Source organism: Podarcis bocagei (genome assembly GCF_964188305.1).
Source record: "Podarcis bocagei genome assembly, chromosome: 10".
Lineage (NCBI taxonomy): Eukaryota > Metazoa > Chordata > Lepidosauria > Squamata > Lacertidae > Podarcis > Podarcis bocagei.
In genome coordinates, this window is record NC_138135.1 from 516,901 (window position 1) to 538,035 (window position 21,135).

Sequence of the window (21,135 nt, forward strand, 5' to 3'; positions counted from 1 at the left end):
TCTACCAAGGTGTATAGGCAGTGACAATGGTCCAGCTTTCATTGCATCAATAGTGGATGGTGTATGCAAAGCCTTGCAAATACAATGGAAACTACATGCGGCCTATAGACCTCAAAGCTCAGGGAAAACAGAAAGGATGAATCGGACTCTTAAAGCGCAGTTAGCAAAATTGTGCCAGGAAACTCATTGTAAATGGGTAGACATGTTGCCTATTGCTTTGTTTAGAATCAGATGTTCACCAACAAAGAGACTGAAACTTTCTCCGTTTGAACTTTTGTATGGGAGACCACCTCCAATAGCAAGGGGGAGAACAGCAGACTTGACTCAGGTGGGGGGGCAAATAACTGCAGATCAAATCCAGGCTCTTTCTCGTATTTTTCTTGATTTAAACAGGTGGTGTCTCCAACGCATTCCCATCTGCCTATCCGAGCCGGTACACCCTTTTTGGCCAGGAGACCGAGTTTGGGTTCGAGACTGGAAAGACGAACCGCTGACGGCTCGGTGGAAAGGTCCCTACACGGTTCTGCTGGCCACACCAACTGCGGTGAAAGTTGCGGAAGTAACCCCGTGGATTCATCACTCTCGTCTGAAGCGGTCTGAGGGTCATTGGAACTGTGAGCTGAACCCATCTAACCCTCTGAAGTTGAAGCTCACCAGGAACCCCTGCACCTAGCCCCACCGGAAGCGGGCAGGAGCACGGGCAACGGGACTACAGGTCTGCTCTCACTGCACCCCGGAAGCCAGTGAGTCTACGCACACCGGAAGATTGAGGAGCTGCACCAGCGTATGGGAGGACCCCTACCAGTTAAAATTACAGTCAATCCCAGATTCCAGCCAGACTTTGCTCATAAACCCTTAGTAAAAATAACAATAACAAGGGTGAATAAAAGGGGGGTCCTTATTGACAAGTGGGTGGATTGGGTAACTGCATACGGTTGTTACATTCCTTTCTTTCTTTGGGAATTCTACATACCAGATTGGGCACAAGCAGGTCCACAACAATAGTTCACATACAAGGGAAAGTACATGCCAGGGGAACCTAGAAGGGCCATACGTTGCTTTTCCTACCCACCTCCCCAAGGAGCATTTCCCGGTGCTATACTGGTCACTGTAGTTGTTTTTCCTCCACCACCCACAGGTCCCTTCAAGGTAGCAGTTGCAGAGTGTATACAGTGTGAGTTGACCTCACCAGTTCGACCAGAACCTGGGGACCACCAATAAGTCCACTAGGTGCGGCCGAGCGGGAGGCTATATCTCACTAAAGGGTATGTTCTGGTACCTGCTACCTTATATTATTGTTGCAATTTCACTCCTTCTGGTCCTAATCATTGTATATTGTGTATATAAGAAGGATCACCGTATTAACATCGACCTAGAGCCGGAACTAATAAGATTCAACCTTGAAGGTATACGTGGGGAAGATGAAAATGAAAATGAAGCTTCTGTTGATTTTGATGTGCTTGTGGCTCCAGAGAGGCCCAATGGTAGTAGGTAATGTTTTTATAAACCATGCTGAACACATGTTCCAGATATATGGGGAAAATGCTACCCTATATTATGAACACCCAGGGAAGGTAGCAGACATGTCCCTTATACCAGGATTAATCAAGGATCCTGATGTCGTGTTGGCAGGCCTACTTTACAATCAGAGTGGTCTCTTTGCAGCCCCACCTATTGAAATGAATGACATCCCCTACAGATATATCAGATATACCAGAACCACAAAAGGTCTATGTTTTTGCTGTCATGCCACCGGAGTATGGAATTCTAAATGGAAGTATTGGCCCCAAGTTAAGTACCACATGAACAAAGGATGGCTGGGAAATTATACCCAATGCTCGGATAAATTTTGGCTTTGGGGCTCCCACAATGCCTCCTACCAGGGCAATACTACCTCTTCAGATCTGTACCCATACTTTCCTCAATACTCGGTTAATTTCACCGGACAAGGGTCCATTTGTTCTGGTTGGATGATTAAAGATCCTAACCTCTGGTTTTTATATGATGGATTGGCAACAAATTTCCACCCAGGAAATTTCCAGTGTGTTGGCGTGGGGGCATTTACCTTTCCGGTTGCAGTGGAGATCAATCACAAGGTACCTCATCTTACAAGCAGACGGAAAAGGGCGGCCCTGGGCGACCACTGTGAAGATGAAATTTATCTGACAAATTCTGTAGGGAGCGTTGGGGGTGGATTTATAGGATTCCTCTCAATGGGGATTTACCCAGGAATAGTTGCTGAGCAAAATAGAAAGGCATTGTTTGCTCTTACATGCAGGCTGGAGAAAACTATCAATGCCACCACCCATGTCTTACGCTCCTTGCAGTCAGAGGTTGAGGATTTGAACCAACTGACAATGACCCATAGATTGGTTTTGGACTACCTCCTTGCACGAGCAGGCGGTTTTTGTAAAATTGTCCCAAAAGGTCGGTGCCAGGTTAAATTCCACGACCTCAACAAGACAATTGAGGACCAATTGCAAAAACTGCAGTCTCTGGTAGTTGACAACACACCCACCCAGAGTCCCTGGGAAAAGGTATGGTCGTGGATACCAGGAGAGGGGTGGGTACATGGCATTCTGACCGCCTTAGCCATAGGAGGAATTGTTTTTCTGTTGTTTCTTTCTGTAATCCCTTGTTGTTTGTCTTTGCTTAGGGGAATGATAGCCCGCAATGTTAAGCATCTCACTGACCCTCATATTATGGCAATATACAGAGCTTTGCCCCCTGTGCCAGATGAGCCAGAAGAAGACGATGGTTACGAGCGAATGCGCAGGGAACAGGTCCCAGTGCAGGAGCAAGCCCCATTGCAGGAAGCAACGGTTTACTCTGATGTCCTGAGTGGTGTTCAAGCTCAGGAGTCAGATGAATCTTCTCTCTGAGTTTGAAAAGGGGGGAATGAGGCAAGGAAGGAAGGGCTACCCCTATATTATCCATATAACCAGTTATCAATAATCAATATATTCAATATATATTCATATATGCTTACACGAATCAAGGATTACAGTACTATAATCCAATTGAATCAAAAAGGGAAGCTGTGCCTTAGCTAAATGCAAACTGCTTGAAACAGCAAAGTTAGGAACCGACCTTTCCCCTAAAAACATCTGTGTACCCCGGACAAAGACATGAATCAGAGATTCTGGTACAAATTCCCCATCAGAAACAGGCTAAATTAATCCACAGAACAGGAAGAGCAAAACCACAAAATGTCCAAACTCCCTGTCCTGTCATAACTAGGGGAAAGGTTAGACTGAGCGTCACTGGGAGCATTGGAAAGCGGAACTGGAACCCTGTGCTTGACCAGTGCTATACCAGTAGCTAGGAGCGTGACAACTGCTTGCTGATTGGCTGATATTTTTGCTGACCAAGTTATGAGTCCTTCATGATTGTCTTATGATCTATGATTTGCTGTGATTTGCTCAGGTATAAAGACCCCTGTATTTCTGTCAATCGGGGTCCCAGTTCTTTGGAAGAGATTCCAACTGGGTCCTTATTGCCTGGCAATAAACTTCACCTTCTTATTCTCCATTGCTGTGTCTGTCTGATCCTTATACTTGCAACAAAGGGGCCGGAGCAAGATAACGAGACCCAGCTTTACAGCTGTGAAACATAGCAGGTGCTGCTGAGTTGTATTGATTAAGCTGTGTTGACAATTGGGTGTAGTATATAAGGAGCAGCACCTAGCTCTCCCATTACCCTGGGGGATGGGGTGGTGGTTGAGTCATGTTTGTTTGTTGATGTATTTAGTGTATAAGGAGTTTTTGTTTTTGTAATTAAAACCTTGTTTAAGTTATTTTTGAGTCCTTTTTTTAACTGCATGGTCTCCCCAGCAAGCTCTCTGCAGCACTACCATACTGCAAATAGCCAACACTTTCCACACTCCATGCATTCAAATGGTTTCTCCCCTGTGTGAGTCCGTTGATGATTTCTAAGGTGTGTACTCTGACTGAAGCTCTTTCCACACTCCATGCATTTAAATGGTTTCTCCCCTGTGTGATTCCGTTGATGTCTTCTAAGGTTTCCACTTTCTTTAAAGCTCTTTCCACACTCCATACATTTATATGGTTTCTCCCCTGTGTGAGTCCGTTGATGTGATCTAAGCTCTTCACTCTGACTGAAGCTCTTTCCACACTCCATGCATTTAAATGGTTTCTCCCCTGTGTGAATCCGTTGATGATTTCTAAGGTGTGCACTCTGACTGAAGCTCTTTCCACACTCCATGCATTTAAATGGTTTCTCCCCTGTGTGAGTCCGTTGATGTCTTCTAAGGCTTCCACTTTCATTAAAGCTCATTCCACACTCCATGCATTTATATGGTTTCTCCCCTGTGTGAGTCCGTTGATGATTTCTAAGGTCTGCATTCTGACTGAAGCTCTTTCCACACTCCATGCATTTAAATGGTTTCTCCCCTGTGTGAGTCCGTTGATGTCTTCTAAGGTTTCCACTTTCTTTAAAGCTCTTTCCACACTCCATACATTTATATGGTTTCTCCCCTGTGTGAGTCTGTTGATGTCTTCTAAGCTCTCCACTCCGACCGAAGCTCTTTCCACACTCCATACATTCATATGGTTTCTCCCCTGTGTGAATCCGTTGATGATTTCGAAGGTGTTCACTCTGACCGAAGCTCTTTCCACACTCCATACATTTATATGGTTTCTCCCCTGTGTGAGTCCGTTGATGTGACCTAAGCTGTCCACTCTGACCGAAGCTCTTTCCACACTCCATACATTTATATGGTTTCTCCCCTGTGTGAGTCCGTTGATGTGATCTAAGGTCTGCATTCTGACTGAAGCTTTTTCCACATTCTATACATTTATATGGTTTCACCCCTGTGTGAGTCTGTTGATGTCTTCTAAGGCTTCCACTATTACTAAAACTCTTTTCACACTCCATACACTGAAACGGTTTCTCCCCTGTGTGAGTCCGTTGATGTTGTCTAAGGGGTCCACTCTGACTGAATCTCTTTCCACACTCGATGCATTGAAATGGTTTCTCCCCTGTGTGAGTCCGTTGATGTTGTCTAAGGTGTCCACTCTGACTGAATCTCTTTCCACACTCGATGCATTGAAATGGTTTCTCCCCTGTGTGAGTCCGTTGATGTTGTCTAAGGCTTCCACTATCATTAAAGCTCTTTCCACACTCCGTACATAAATATAGTTTTTCCCCTGTGTGAGTCCGCTGGTGTGTTCTAAGTTTTGCATTGAAAGAGAAGCTCTTTCCGCACTCCATACCTTTAAGTGGGTAATTTCCTTTTTGTGTTTGTTGATGTGAACTATGTGTGCTCATTCAGTGTAGCATATTCCACATTTCACACATTTTAATGGCTATTCCTAATGAAACGAAAGGTGCCCTGTCCTCTGCAATTCTGTCTTCTCCATCCCCTTTTTCAGAGTGGGCAGAAAGGAAATCCTGTTTGGGCTTCAGGAAAAAGAACACACACAAAAAAAGGATGCATCAATCGCCATTAGCACCTTCTCTTATTTCAACATCTCCTACATTCTCCCATGTCCTACTCATGTTCCCAATTTTTAGGAATTGAAAATGGTATGATGTCTAATGGTAGTAATGCATCAGGAACCTTTCATAATCCTCAGTCATCTTTAATAACACAGCATCATCTTGGAATACTGTTGTCCTGTGGGACTGCATTTCAAATCAAGTGGTTGCCCCTGTTTCCACCTCTAGTTCTTCATGAATCACCTGCACAGTCCCACTGACCTCAGGAGGTCGATATGGACCATTTTGGGAGACCCAGGCCTTCATCTCTTCCAGGGACTTTGGTCTGGGTCAGTCAGAGAACTAGTGACAAGGCTTGGTGCCTGGGGTCAGCTGAATGGGTGCTCAGGGAAGCTCCTGTTCTTGGAGATGGACCTCTGTCTACATGCCTTGCATTGCATGCAGAGGAGAAGCAGAAGGAGAGCAGCTGGCAAATGGGAATCCCAGACGGAAACACCCACCCAATGGTTCTTTATAATGATGATGTGCTGCCTGATCCTGTGCTTGTCTTCTGACAGAGGACTATCCTAATCTGGCGCTGAAAAGCAGGATATTCAAGGCGAGGAGATAACTGTACTTAATGGTAGGTAGACATATTGGTCTGACACAGTTGAAGTAAAAAAATTAACAAAAATAGTCCAGTAGCAACTTAGGGTCTTGGGAGAAAAGTAATGACAAACCTAGACAGCATCTTTAAAAGCAGAGACATCACCTTGCCAAGAAAGGTCCTTATAGTTCAAGCTCTGGTTTTCCCAGTAGTGATGTATGGAAGTGAGAGCTGGACCATAAAGAAGGCTGATCGCCAAAGAATTGATGCTTTTGAATTCTGGTGCTGGAGGGGACTCTTGAGAGTCCCATGGACTGCAAGAAGATCAAACGTATCCATTCTTAAGGAAATGAGCCCTGAGTGCTCACTGGAAGGAGAGATCCTGAAGCTGAGGCTCCAAGACTTTGGCCACCGCCTGAGAAGAGAAGACTCCCTGGAAAAGACCCTGATGTTGGGAAAGTTGGAGGGCACAAGGAGAAGGGGACGACGGAGGACGAGATGGTGGGACAGTGTTCTCGAAGCTACCAGCATGAGGGAGGCAGTGGAAGACAGGAGTGCCTGGTCCAGGGGGTCACGAAGAGTTGGACACGACTAATCGACTAAAAAACAACAACAGCAACTTAGGGAACAACTAAGTTTGTTCTAGGTATAACCTTTTGTGTGCATGCACACTTCTTCATATAGTGAAGGGTAGTAGGAGATGGTAGTAGGAGTACCTTCTGAGAAAAACCCCACCCCACCCTCCCACGATATACAAGGCTCTGGTGACATCTGTGTCAGTGTATCTGAAGAAGTGTGCATGCACACGAAAGCTTTTATCTAGAACAATCATAGTTGTTTTCTAAGGTGCTACTGGACTATTTTTTTATTTTTTATTTCAACTACATCAGACCAACACGGCTACCTACCTGAATCTAGATGTCATGGGGTGTTGGGGAGCAGTAGTTCCTTTGGTGGGGGGCATGTCCTGCACCTCCTGGGGTCATTTTTCCACCCTTGGTCCCCACCCTGCACTCAGCTCTCACCTGTGGCTTCCAGAAGCTGTCAGCATGCAACAGGGGTTCAAGCAACGGCTTCAACCGGCCGGCTAAACCAGGTGAGGAAAGCTGATGGGTCTCAAATCCTTGGGGGGCTGGGGAATTCTGCTGCACCTGAAGTCAAGCCCTGGTGGATGGAGAGGAGGAGAACAACCGTGAATCCCACAGTCCAGAAGGCAGATTCTGCCCGTGCGGAAGAGGAACGTGAAGGGCAGAGGGGGCACGTCCACCTGGAGGCTTGTTATCTAGTCCCAGGGTTACTCTGACATTGAATTTTAGATAAATTACAGTATTGAAATGCGCCTGCTCCCACTTCATATTCTTATATTACTCTACTCTGTTTGTCTGTTTCTTACTTGAGTGCTGTTTTGGCCCCTGCCTTGGCCCTGTGGACCTGAAGGAGCATCTTCACCCCCATCGCTCAGTCTGGACAGGGAGGTCCTCCTCCGAGGGTCTTCTGCTGGTTCCCTTGCTGTTAGAAGTGAAGTTCCAGGGAACCAGGCAGAGGGCCTCCTGCCCCATGGAATGCCCTCCCTTCAGAGGGCAAGGAAACAGGCAACCATCTGACATTTAGAAGACAGCTGTAGAAGACAGCTGTAGAAGACAGGTTTTTAATATTTGATGTTTTACTGTTATGTATATGTACTGTAGGGACGCGGGTGGCTTTGTGGGTTAAACCACAGAGCCTAGGGCTTGCCGATCAGGAGGTCGGAGGTTCGAATCCCCGCGACGGGGTGAGCTCCCGTTGCTCCTGCCATCCTAGCAGTTTGAAAGCATGTCAAACTGGGAGGGGTGGCTAACACCCCAGAGGACAGGATCACACTTCAAAACGACCTTGACAGATTAGAGAACTGGGCAAAAACAAACAAAATGAATTTTAACAGGGAGAAATGTAAAGTATTGCACTTGGGCAAAAAAAATGAGAGGCACAAATACAAGATGGGTGACACCTGGCTTGAGAGCAGTACATGTGAAAAGGATCTAGGAATCTTGGTTGACCACAAACTTGACATGAGCCAACAGTGTGACGCGGCAGCTAAAAAAGCCAATGCAATTCTGGGCTGCATCAATAGGAGTATAGCATCTAGATCAAGGGAAGTAATAGTGCCACTGTATTCTGCTCTGGTCAGACCACACCTGGAGTACTGTGTCCAGTTCTGGGCACCACAATTCAAGAAGGACACTGACAAACTGGAACGTGTCCAGAGGAGGGCAACCAAAATGGTCAAAGGCCTGGAAACGATGCCTTATGAAGAACGGCTAAGGGAGCTGGGCATGTTTAGCCTGGAGAAGAGGAGGTTAAGGGGTGATATGATAGCCATGTTCAAATATATAAAAGGATGTCACATAGAGGAGGGAGAAAGGTTGTTTTCTGCTGCTCCAGAGAAGCGGACACGGAGCAATGGATCCAAACTACAAGAAAGAAGATTCCACCTAAACATTAGGAAGAACTTCCTGACAGTAAGAGCTGTTCGACAGTGGAATTTGCTGCCAAGGAGTGTGGTGGAGTCTCCTACTTTGGAGGTCTTTAAGCAGAGGCTTGACAACCATATGTCAGGAGTGCTCTGATGGTGTTTCCTGCTTGGCAGGGGGTTGGACTCGATGGCCCTTGTGGTCTCTTCCAACTCTATGATTCTATGATTCTATGAAAGTGCAAGTAGATAAATAGGTACTGCTCTGGCGGGAAGGTAAACGGCATTTCCGTGCGCTGCTCTGGTTCGCCAGAAGCGGCTTAGTCATGCTGCCCACATGACCCGGAAGTTGTACGCCGGCTCCCTCGGCCAGTAAAGCGAGATGAGCGCCGCAACCCCAGAGTCGGCCACGACTGGACCTAATGGTCAGGGGTCCCTTTACCTTTACCTATATGTACTGTAAGTTGCCCAGAGCGGCTGTGGGAAAAGAAGAATACTATGACGCCTAGAGTGGTACCTCGGGTTACAGGCGCTTCAGCTTACAGACTCTGCTAACCCAGAAATAGTACCATTTGTTAAGAACTTTGCTTCAGGATGAGAACAGAAATCGCACAGCGGCAGCAGGAGGCCCCATTAGCTAAAGTGGTGCTCCAGGTTAAGAACAGATTTTTTGTAGTTATTTTGGAATTTTTACTGCTAAATTAGCTTTTGAAATATTATGGGTGGAGAAAATCACAGGGTTGCCGTAAATTATAATCCCACCCACAAACTCTCATTCATATACAGTCTGTAAATTTGGGAAGGTCACACACCTCACCTGTGCTAATACTGCACAGGCACACCGGGTGTGTAGAGCCTCCAGCCCCAGGCACTGTCTATCATGAAAATGGGTCCTTTGACTGGGAAGATTCATGCAGTCGCTGTCATCAGATGATGAAGGATTGTATCTCAGCTTGTCAGTCACTCTGACATTGGCTACAAAGAATGAGAGGAACAGAAATGCTTTGGAGGTGCAACTTCTGTATCAATCCTGAGAGCCATTCCATGGACTCTGCACCCCTGTTTCTGAGGACAGGTGTACATTATCCTCATCCTCAGCGGAAAAGACATTAAAGATGGAAGCCTGAGAGAGAGGAAAAGGTTTCTGGCTGCTTCCTGGGTGGGATTGCGGAAACCAAGAGCCGCTTCTGAGAAGGCCTCCCCCCTCCCCTCTTCCTCTGGGGATTTCCTCTCCTCTCCAGGGGACCAATGGTTGGACTGGGCAGAAGTGCTGCGTCCGGACAGGGCAGGGACTTATGGGGTGGGAAGGGGATGGAGGTTGCAGGAAGGAAGGGGTGGGGGGACTGGACCCCCACTTTCCAGGGATCCCTCTCTGGTCGCCTTGAAGGGGGGTGTCGATTTCTGGGCGGGAGGGAGAAGCCAAGGCGGCCCCTCCAGAGAATCCCCAAGGAAGGCACGAGGGAGACTTCTCCCCCAAGACTGGTCTGCCTAGCTCTCTCACCCTCGCCAATGCTGCCCTTCCTCCCGCCCCCCCCCCACGTCATTGACCCCCTCTCTTTCTCCCGGAGTCTCCCCTGCATCCAGAGGCTTCCTTGGCTCACCCCTCTCTCCGTCCCTAATGCCCCCCAAGATGAGCCGGAGAGGGACAGGGGGGTCTCTATCCAGGCGCCTCCCGCACCCCTTAACCCTTTCCTGGCCCGCTTCTCCGGGCCCCAGGGAGTCCTCGTGGGGGGGGGGGCGCCCCATCTCCGCCCCTTCGCAGCACGCGTGCCGGGATCCAGGCCCCACGGAAGGCGCTTGGGGGAGCTGGAGGGGTCTCTGGGTCCTTTTCTCCCCCCTCCCCCCCGGACCCCTTTACCTTTTTGTCCTCGCTCCCGATTCTCCTTTCCTGCAACATCCACGGGGGGGGGGTCCCCTGCCTCCTCCCTCCCCTTTCCGAAAGCGCCCCCCCCCAGCTACGGGGCAGAGCAGCAATCTGGAGTGGAAGCTCCACTTCCGGGAGAAGCAGGCAGGGTGGGAGGGGGGCTTCCCCCCCCATTCCTTCAGCATTACCGGAGCAGAAGCCGGATTGGAGGAGGAGGAGGAGGAGGAGCAATGTATTGGGGGAGGGATTTGGGATTGTGTGGGCGGGATGAGAGAAGGATGTGCCGGGAGGGGAGGGAAAGTGTTGAGCGGGGGGGGGGGGGAGAAGGAGGAGAGGAAATCCCCCCCCCGGTCTTCCTTCTGGGGATCAGGAGAGAGGGGAGGGGCTGATCCCGACAATCCAACAGCGAAGTCACAAAATGAGTTGTGCATTTAAATCAGATCAGACTCCGAGTTCGTGTTTTGGCAACATGACAGGTCTGTCCGTCGGGATGCCTGAGGATTCCTGCTCGCTGCCTTTTCCTGGCCAGCCTGAGAGATCACTGGAAAGGGAGGATTTCTTGACTCCAGAATCCATCATCGCAGACCCCTTTCATTCAGGCCTAGAGATCTGCTCTTTTGCCCAGTCTGCTTGGATCATGGGGATCACCAATGGATCACATCTGGATCATCACTGATGGGGGGGGCTCAGGAGGAATCTCCTGCCACGTGACTGGGGGCGTCTGGAGGCTGACTGGGGTCAGACAGGGCTGCTGTTTTGCTCTCTTTCCTATTTCAGCTCAGGTTTTCCTGGCAGAAGTTACATCTCATCAAGAAATGTGTCTACTTTGTAACCATCCAGGGAGTTGTGTTGCAAAGGCCATTTGCAGAAAGGTGTTGATAAGGAAAATTCTGGGTTGAGAGTCTACTCAACAGCTCAGCTCATCAGGGTCCAAGTCCCCTGCGGGTCCATGTGGTCAGCAAAAGAAGGAAATTCCAGCGAAGCAATTTGGAGTAAAAGAGCAGTCAGTAGACTGAGATCCTTTATTGTTGTGCAACAGGTTCAACAACAGCGAGTGAACCCAGAGCAGGGGGCGACACTGACTTTTAAAACTTTCCCACCATATCCCAGAATACCGTTCGCACAGCATCACCAATATATCTTTTTTGCAGTGCCTTTGGCCAGGGCACAGTCCGACCCCCCCCCCCTGTAATCTTCATAGAACCCTAACCCAATGGTTGCCATTAATTTGATTCTGAATTGATTCTAGAATGTATTTTAATTAATTGACTGTGCAATTTTCTGTACACTGGGCTATTTTTACTTGTTGTTAGCCGCTCTGAGCCCGGCTTTGGCCAGGGAGGGTGGGATACAAATAAATTTATTATTATTATTATTATTATTATTATTATTATTATTATTATTATTATTATTATTATTATTACAGTGGGATGAAGATCATATGAACTTAAGGCATTTGCAAACAACCTGGTAATAATGGCAGAAGCCCACTGGAAAGTATACCAACAGTTTTCAACAAGATTAATCAATTTGGCCAAGTTGCAGGTGTTAAATTGAATAAAAATTGAAATAAATTGTTGGTAAAAATATGAGACAACAGAAGAAAAATGAGTAGAGACAGATAGCAGAGCTGGGGATAGAAAAGATGGTGAAATTTTTTGGAGTGTGGCAGACAACAAAAAATATAAACATTTTAAAAGATCATTATTGGTAATGAAAAATTCTGGGGTGAGAGACGACTCAACAGCCGAGCTCGTCGGGGTGCTGCTCCCCCGTGGGTCCATGTGGTCAGTAGAAGAAGGAAGCTCCAGCAACACAGCGGTCAGTAGACCATGATCCTTATTGTTGTGCAACAGGTCCCCACAGGAGTAAGAACCCCGAGTAAGGGGTGACCCCCCTCTTTTAAAACTTCCCACAATATCCCAGAATACACTTGGAGCAGCATCACTGAGACATCATCACTACATCACTAGCATGTCACAAAGGGGGAGGGGTCTACAAGGGTGACACAAGTCCAACATTAGGTCTCTTTATCAGACCCCTTTCCCATCACCTCTTACTGTGAGGGGACTTTCATTCATTCCTCCCCACCACTATGAGCTGAATAAAGAGCATGAAATCACTTTGTGACTGAGTATATTTCACTCCCCATCACCGGAAGAACAATAAAACTCTTGACATCTCCTTGCCCTCAGGACTGGTCTGGAGATGGGCTTTCAGAACACCTGACTTGCTCAACTGCCTCTGCAGATGTCCATTGTTTCCCCAGGTCACTCCCTGGATGGGGGGCCGTGTCTGTGCTCTTACGCTTGGGGGATTATGGCGGGATGCCCTGTTCCTGCTGCCTGTTAGAATTCCAGCTCCGTGATTGCAGTCATGGTATTTTTGTCTATCACATGACGGAGTATGTTTTGACTCCACAGTGGGAAGTGATGGAGACTATGTTCCTGAAGTGAGACTATTGTCCTTTGTTCTCTCTCTTTGCTGTCTGATGCTAGAGAGAGAGGGAGCCATGTCGCAGTGCTCCGTGTGTGTTTATATGTAAATAAAGTATATTAGCCAAAATGCTGAGTTGCTGAGCTCTGTTGCGCAAACTGCAACCACTCTGCAGATCCCTAAGTGTGCCGATGTCTGTTGGCATCAGTCGCTGTGAAGCTTTTGAAGCTCCCGAACGAATGACCAGGAGGGAGAGAACATGCCAGTCGGGCATGTGTCTCTACCAGGATCCTACTTGAGTGTAGGACGAGCGCTTGACACTGCCGATCTGATTTTCTGCTTCTTGGTTCACAGAGGGAGGTGGAGCCCAAATTCCCCTTTCTTTAAGGATCAAAATGGCATTGGAATGAGGAGAGTCAGTTAAAGTATGGATTTTCTACACATTTATAAAGCTAGGTATCTTCCCCGAGCTGTCAAGTCGAAAGGATACATTCAGGCATAATATTTGCAACATTATCATCATGGCTTTCCCAGTAGCCAAGGCCATGTTAAAAACTAGGCTGTGGGACATAGATCTTCAGGAACTAATCTCAGCTGCGGAAAAAACATGGTCCCCTCTTTATTTTCGACTCTCTAGGGTGCAGGAATTTAACCTTAATTATTTACAATTTTTGTTTAACCCGCAAGGAAAAAGGGCTTTTTCTCTGCCTAGGTTCAAGTCTAATCCTTCTAACTGTTGATTAAAGCAGAGTCTTGTGCCCAGCGGAAGGATGAGGAGTACGTGCTGCATACTCTATATTGCTTTATTATTTACAGTTCAAAGCTGATATATTACAGAAAGACATCTTGCCTCTGCAGGAGCAGAGAAATGCATCCTCTCTCCTCAACAGCTCGGAGAGAATCACACAGTGAAAAACAGGAAACCAGTGTACGTCACATCCAGCCTCCCTTTCCCGTGAGAAACTCCAACAGTACAGACTGTGGAATGTAAACACCTGTCTCGTGACAAGCCCTTTCGCTGCACAGTGAAGGAAGCAGAAACCAACATCCTCCCCCTTTCTGTGAACATCACTGGGCAGCGTGTTCGTACAATATCAGCACAAACCCAACTTCTGCACATAGGTACAGTGTTGATCCCTTGATACAATCTTGGACAATACATCAGCAGGAATTTCATTACCTGGCATATAGGACACCGTTACGAGTCCCTTCTGAATACATTCCCTAGCATGCTGCAACTTTAATTGCAAGTGCTTTGTGCTTTGCTTACAACCTTCAGACTTCAGCAAAGCCAAACATGCTTTGTTGTCCTGGTAAACCTGGATTGGACATTTGACAGGAATTTTCATATCTTTGCACAATTGTATTAACCATTCACAATCCTTAAGTGAATAAGACAGTGCATTCAGTTCAGCTTCACAAGTACTTAAGCTAACTGTTGTTTGCTTCTTGCATGACCAATCAAACAGACCCTGATTGTACATGTAGCAAACTCCAGACGTACTTTTCCTGTCTGTAGTGTCACTTCCAAAACTTGCATCTGCAAATATTTCAAGACCACCAGACTTCTGATTGTTAAGTCTCAGTCTGTAATGCATAGTGCCTTTCAAATACCGCGCTATGCGTTTCAGAGCTTTCCAATCCTTGACACTAGGATTGTTGACTTGTCTGCTTAGCAAATTACAGCTAACAGCAATGTCTGGTCTTGAACATCTGGCAATGAAGTTTAGCTTGCCTAGCACACTTCTGTACAGTGTAGTGTCAGAAAATGCTTCTTCAGTGTCATCTACCTGATAACCTGTTGTCATCGGTGTGTCTACAGGGTTAGCATCCATCAGGTTTAGTTTGCTTAACACATCAGCAATTTTCCGTGACTGGTGTACTAGAATGTTACCATCTTGATCTTTCTCTATTTCCAGAGATAGGTAGTTGTTTACCTCACCAAGATCTTTCATGTCAAAATGCTCTTTCAGTTGAGCTAGGGCGTTATTGTACATTGCGACATCTTTCCAAAAGAATAATAAATCATCAACATAAAACAAACAGTACAGTTTCTTTTGCCCCTCCTCTTTGACAAATACACATGGATCAGCTTTCCCTTGCTGAAAACCTAGAGAAAACAATACTTCAGTGAGTTTTGTGTGCCAACACCGTGCACTTTGTTTGAGACCATAAAGGGACTTCTTCAGAGCACAAACAAATCCCTGTTTTACCTGTACGCCATCAGGTGGAAGCATATAAAGTGATTCATCCAGAGATCCGTACAGAAAAGCTGTATTAATATCATGGTGACTAATGTGTAGATTTTCCTCTGCAGCTAGCTTGAGCATAAGCCTAATGCTCTCATATCTCACTGTGGGTGAGTAGGTCTCGTGATAGTCTTCACCTGGTACCTGTGCAAAACCTCTGGCTACCAATCTGGCTTTGTGTCTGACTATCTTGCCATTTTGATCTGTCTTCGCTTTGAAGACCCATTTGCTTCCAAGCAGTTTCATTCCTGGAACTACTGGAACTAGTTCCCATGTTTTGTTCCTTTCTAAGGAATCAAGCTCAGCCTTCATGGCATTTAACCATGGCTCAGCTTCCTTTGAATCCAAACCCTGGATTTCTTGGAAACTTGAAGGTTCAAATACCTTCTTGGAGCTTTTAACAGCTGTTACTGCTATCGTAGCAAACTCATCAGCAAATCTCTTTGGAGGTTTGCCTTTTGTGGCTCTCTGTGACCTACGAATTAGCCTTAAGTCTTCAACACTCTCCTCTTCCTTCTTAGGAGAAAAACGACCTATTGTGAACAATGGTTCCTCCAATTCTTGATCAGAGCTTTCAGAGGGTCGCATAGAGGCTTTCGCACTCTTGAAATCCTCTGAATCACCCGATTCAGTTTCAGATTCAGACTCAGAACCTTCATCAGTGGGTGTGGGTTGTTGTGGTTGCTTTTGACTATCCTCAGTCTCATCATCGTCATCAGGATAACATTGGAAAATTCCCACATTCTCCCCCCACTTTGCATTGTACTCAACACTTCTCGTAAGCTTAATTGTCTTAGAGTCAGTCATCATTATTCTGTAAGACCCTTTCTGATAACCTAGAAAGATACCATGCAATCCACGCTTGTCTAACTTGGAGTTTTGTGGTGAGTGAACCCACATGTCCGAACCAAAAATCTTCATGTGTTTGATGTATGGCTTCTTGCCAAACATCTTCTCATAGGGGGTACAACCAATCGCTGAAGATAACCTGCGATTGTAACTGTAAACAAAACACGAGAGAGATTCGGCCCAATAACTCTCTGGAAGATTGGCATCATGCAGCAAGGTTTTTAACCCTTGAAGCAATGTCTGATTTGCCCGTTCCGCAAGTCCATTCTGCCATGGCGAGCGAGGACTAGACAAATCGTGTTGAATTCCTTTCTCAGTCAGAAAAGCTTCAAACTGCTGAGAAGTGAATTCTCCCCCGCGATCACTGAAAAGAGTCTTTATCTTCTTACCATGCACATTTTCCAACCAAGCACAGAATTCCTTGAACCTAGGAAAAGCCTCTGATTTCTGCTTGAGATTGTATACAAAAATATACCTAGAAAATGCATCAATGAGAACCATGAAGTACCTATTTCCACCCAAAGAGGGCGCTAGTGGTCCAACCAAATCAGCATGAACAATCTGGTATGGTTCTGTAGCTTGTCTACTAGACACCTTACCTTTCGCAGCCATTTTCACCTTGTTTGCTGCGCATGCTTTGCACTTCATGTGGTACCTGCAGGGTTTAATAGTCATACCTTCAACCAAGGCAGGCATTTTAGATACTGCCTCAAAATGCAAATGACCAAATTTTCGGTGAAAATCATGAATACATCCTGCATGCAAACTTTTGTTAGAACCTGCAATGCAACAAGTGTCATCCTTTTCAACATCATCATAATACAAAACAAATAAACGATCAACATATTCAGCATGCAATACATAATCATTTTTCTTTGTGATGATGCACTTCTTGTTCTTGAAGGACACGTCAATGTTCCGCTCATTCAGCTGTCCAACACTGAGGAGATTATGTTTGGCGTCTGGCATGTAAAGCACATTCTGTATCGATAAGTCCAAACTGTGAAGAACAACAGTTCCGTAGCCTTTACTGGGAATAGTGTGGTCATCCGCCTGGTGAATCGCACCTTCCTGCGGTGTAAAAGACACAAACAGTCTCTTATCGTTGCACATGTGGTGAGTTGCCGCTGAATCAACAACGAAGAAAGATCTAGACGTTTTCTGGACCTCTGCAACCTTTGGAGTGAAGCGTGATACCATAGCCTTGTGCTGCGTTGTCCTAGACACCGGACCTTTGCCTTTGCCTCGGCCTTTTCCACGCGATGAGCTTTCGCTGCGCTGCTCTGTCTTGGCCCTGGGATATCTGCATTCCCTCTTCATATGGCCTAGACGTCCACAAGAGTAGCATTTCACTGCCTTCAAAGCTTTGGCGCCATCTGGTGGTTCCACTGCACTAAGGGACGACGTCTTTGAAGACTCCCCCTTGCCCATGCAGCTAGCACCCCGGCGATCTGCTTCATTCTGGATCACGGCAGTTACATAGTCCACTGTCAGCTGAGCGGTTGGTTGCACAGCAATCTGGGTTGCAACAGACTCCCAACCTGAACCTAAAGATTGTAGTATCATGAAAGAATACACAGCCTCTGGAAAGTTGAGTCCTCTCTGTTGCAGCTCATGCCTCAGACTTTGCATCTCCATCAGATGTAAACGCACATCTCCACCTTCAGCAAGAGCCATATTATGCAGCTTGTTAAAGTAAAACATAGTGGATCCAGCTTCTGTCCTTAAGTGAGCCTCTCTCAAAGCGTCCCAAATTTCTCTGGCTGAGGTCTTATCACGCAATAGACAGAGCTCTTCTGGGGATACTATCAATGTAAGAGTTCCCCTGGCTTTGGAATCTTTAGCTTCCCACGCATCTGTAACTGGAACTGGGGGGGGGGGTTTCTGTAATCACCTCAAACAAACCCTCTTTCCGCAGAATTGCCTCTGCATACAAAATCCAGTCTGCGTAATTTTTCTTGTTGAGCTTAGGAATCCCACAAGCATCCTGAAGGGCCATCATGACTCTGGCATTAGCCTTCAGTGTCATATATGCTGCTTTAAATCTTGCTGCGTCACTGCTGCAGCTGCCTTATTCCAAAAGCACTTTTAAAAGTTACTTTCGATTTCCCCAGCATAGTAACTTGAGCCTGGGAGCCTTTTGCCTATTCCCGGCAAAACGGCTTTAAAAGTTCAAAGTCCAGCCATAAAGCAATTAACTAGAAGCTGGCAGGCTGCCCGGAGCAGTAGCACATACCTCATCAATCACTTTTACGCGCAGAGCAGATTTGTTCCGATCTGTCCCTCTGCATTCCGATCCTTTGCCGGCACTCCGATTCGACTTCTGGAGCCCATAACCACGTGTTGATTAAAGCAGAGTCTTGTGCCCAGCGGAAGGATGAGGAGTACGTGCTGCATACTCTATATTGCTTTATTATTTACAGTTCAAAGCTGATATATTACAGAAAGACATCTTGCCTCTGCAGGAGCAGAGAAATGCATCCTCTCTCCTCAACAGCTCGGAGAGAATCACACAGTGAAAAACAGGAAACCAGTGTACGTCACATCCAGCCTCCCTTTCCCGTGAGAAACTCCAACAGTACAGACTGTGGAATGTAAACACCTGTCTCGTGACAAGCCCTTTCGCTGCACAGTGAAGGAAGCAGAAACCAACACTAACCTCCTTTGGGGCAGGTTTGTGGGTTTGGCAGAAGGAGATAGGATCTGCCCATGCGATGCCCACCTGGTGGAAACTCTAGCTCACATGGCCCTTAAATGCAAAATCTATGATGTTATTTGCCAATAATTTTTAGACCATCTATGCATTCCAACCTGGAAACCAGAGGAGGAGGTTGTACACTTCTTATTCCAGGGGAGAGACCAGGAGCTCCCCAAGACAGTAGCTAAGTTCCTCTATTTGATTTTTTGTCGCCAAAGTACGCTGCAGGATCCTGCCCTTGCTGGAGAGATGAAATAGATTGCTTGCCTCTTCTTCCCTTTGGCAAATGACTGTACTGTTGAAATGGCGACGAGATCGCACTGGCCTACTTATTCTGAATGTTTGTAAGTGATGCCAATAAAGGTTTGATGATAGGTAACATTGCAACAACTTTAGTTCCTTGTATCTGAAGAACTGTGCATGCACACGAAAGCTCATACCAAGAACTAACTTAGTTGGTCTTTAAGGTGCTACTGGAAGGAATTTTTTTATTTTAACAACTTTAAAGATGTGGGTCCCACTTGTCATTTCCATAACAGTGCAAAAAACCACAGTCACATGCAGACACACCGTCTTGCATGCTTGAGTAGAGCAACTCCAGGGCATGAGCTAAGTATCAGCGGGGTAGGGGCCACGTGTAGAGCAAGTCCCACACTGAGGTCAGAAACACACAGAAGCAGCAGGAATTCTTCAGTAATAGTTTCCTGAGCTTTCAAAGCATACAGTTCTCACTGGGTCCACAGTGAGGCACAAAACTTGGCTCCTTAGAGCAAATCCAGTTTCAGCAATAGAAAAATACAGCACACAGGATATCTAAGTCAGGCACACAAACCGGCAGAAGGGAGCAAGGGAGGAAAGAGGCTGGAAGGACACAGGGCAATGGAGGTGTGTCTTTCGCTTCCTGTCGTCTGGGAGGGAAGTCAGCAACTCAGCATCTGCAGGGGCTTCACGAAGAAAAGCTTTCTTCTTTTTTTCAGAAAAAAATTATTCATTTTACAACACAAATAAAGAACACAAACAGAAAAACAAACAATGCAAACAGATTATTCTCTTATCCTTATTTTTCTAAACATTGTTAGGTGGGCTTCCCCGAGTCCCACCTATCTGATTTTCATTTTACTTCTTTAGCAGTTTACATATATCATAGTTTCTAACCATCTTTTTTTATCACACTTAAATTAACTTCACATTTTATCGCTTACAAATAATATTATTTTAAAATACACTATCTTCTACTTCTAACCCTACAGCCTATATCCACTTCCAAAGCTATTCTAAGATTTAAATATTAACATATTTTTTCAAATATTCCTTAAGCTTCTTCCAATCTTCTTCCACCATCTCTTCTCTCTGGTCTCAGAGTCTCCCGGTCAGTTTGGCAAATTCCATGTAGTCCATCATCTTCATCTGCCATTCTTCGATAGTTGGTAAATCTTGTTTCTTCCAATTCCTTTTTCCACAATTTCTCCCAATCCACCATCATGATATTGTGCCCCACATCCCTGGCCCATTCAATCATTACAGATTTCACTTGTTCATCTCTCGTTCTCGTATGCCATTCCAGCAATAAATTATACATCTTAGATAGGTATTTTGTTTTTGTATCTAATAATTCCATTTCTAGTTTGGATTTCTCTGTTTGAAAACCAATTTTCTAATCCATTTTAAACATTTCATTTATCTGGATGTACTGGAACCAATCATCTAATTTATCTTTCAATGGACCATAAGATTTTAATCTAAATTGGTCCCCTACTTCCATCAAACTATCATTATACTTCAACCATGTATCTTTCATATTCAACCTTTTATGGGTCTTAGCTCCCAATGGTGATATCCATCTGGGTGTTTTCCTTTCTAACAAATCCCTGTATCTTATCCAAACATCATCCAAAGATTTTCTAATTATATGATTTTTAAATCTTTTGTGAGCTTTTAGCTTGTCATACCATAAATATGCATGCCATCCAAATACATTATCAAAACCTTCCAAATCCAAAACATCTGTATCTTCCAATAAAAACCATTGTTTCAGCCAGCAAAAGGCTGCAGCTTCAAAGTAAATCCTTAAATCTGGCAGGGAGAAACCCCCTCTCTCTTTTCCATCTGTTAATAATTTAAACTTAATTCTGGGTTTTCCCCCCTGCCAGATAAATTTAGATAATATCTTTTGCCATTCCTTAAAACAATTCAACTTATCAATGATAGGGAGTACTTGGAACAAAAATAACACCTTAGGCAATACATTCATCTTTATCGCAGAAATTCAGCCCAGCAAAGATAGTTTCAACCTTGTCCAAATATCCAAATCTCTTTTGATATCTTTCCATAACTTTTCATAGTTGTCTTTGTACAAATGCATTTTTTGCAGTCATATTTACACCCAGATATTTCACCTTTTTCACAAACTTCAGCCCTGTGGGTTCCTCTAAATTAAGTTTTTCATGTATCATTATTTCCCCCCCTAAAACTTTGGTTTTATTCTTATTCAATTTGAAACCTGCAACTTGTCCGAACTGTTGAATTATCTTCAGTGCTTTGATT

The 21,135-nt window shown here is 45.5% G+C and overlaps 2 protein-coding genes across 4 annotated transcripts in view; both read right to left on the reverse strand.

Moving 5' to 3' along the window:
- Positions 1-21,135, reverse strand: part of LOC308595633 (uncharacterized protein) — a 132,500-nt gene that overhangs the window by 67,526 nt on the left and 43,839 nt on the right. The gene's annotated exons all lie outside the window — the stretch shown is intronic.
- Positions 1-21,135, reverse strand: part of LOC308595616 (uncharacterized protein) — a 189,559-nt gene that overhangs the window by 57,948 nt on the left and 110,476 nt on the right. For 2 of the 3 annotated variants that reach the window (XM_081210069.1, XM_081210070.1), the window contains one exon: positions 7,072-7,210. The gene's annotated coding sequence lies outside the window, so the exon portion shown is untranslated. Of the gene's footprint in view, positions 1-7,071; positions 7,211-10,353; positions 10,482-21,135 lie in introns of those variants that run through there. The other variant, XM_081210068.1, reaches the window with a different exon arrangement.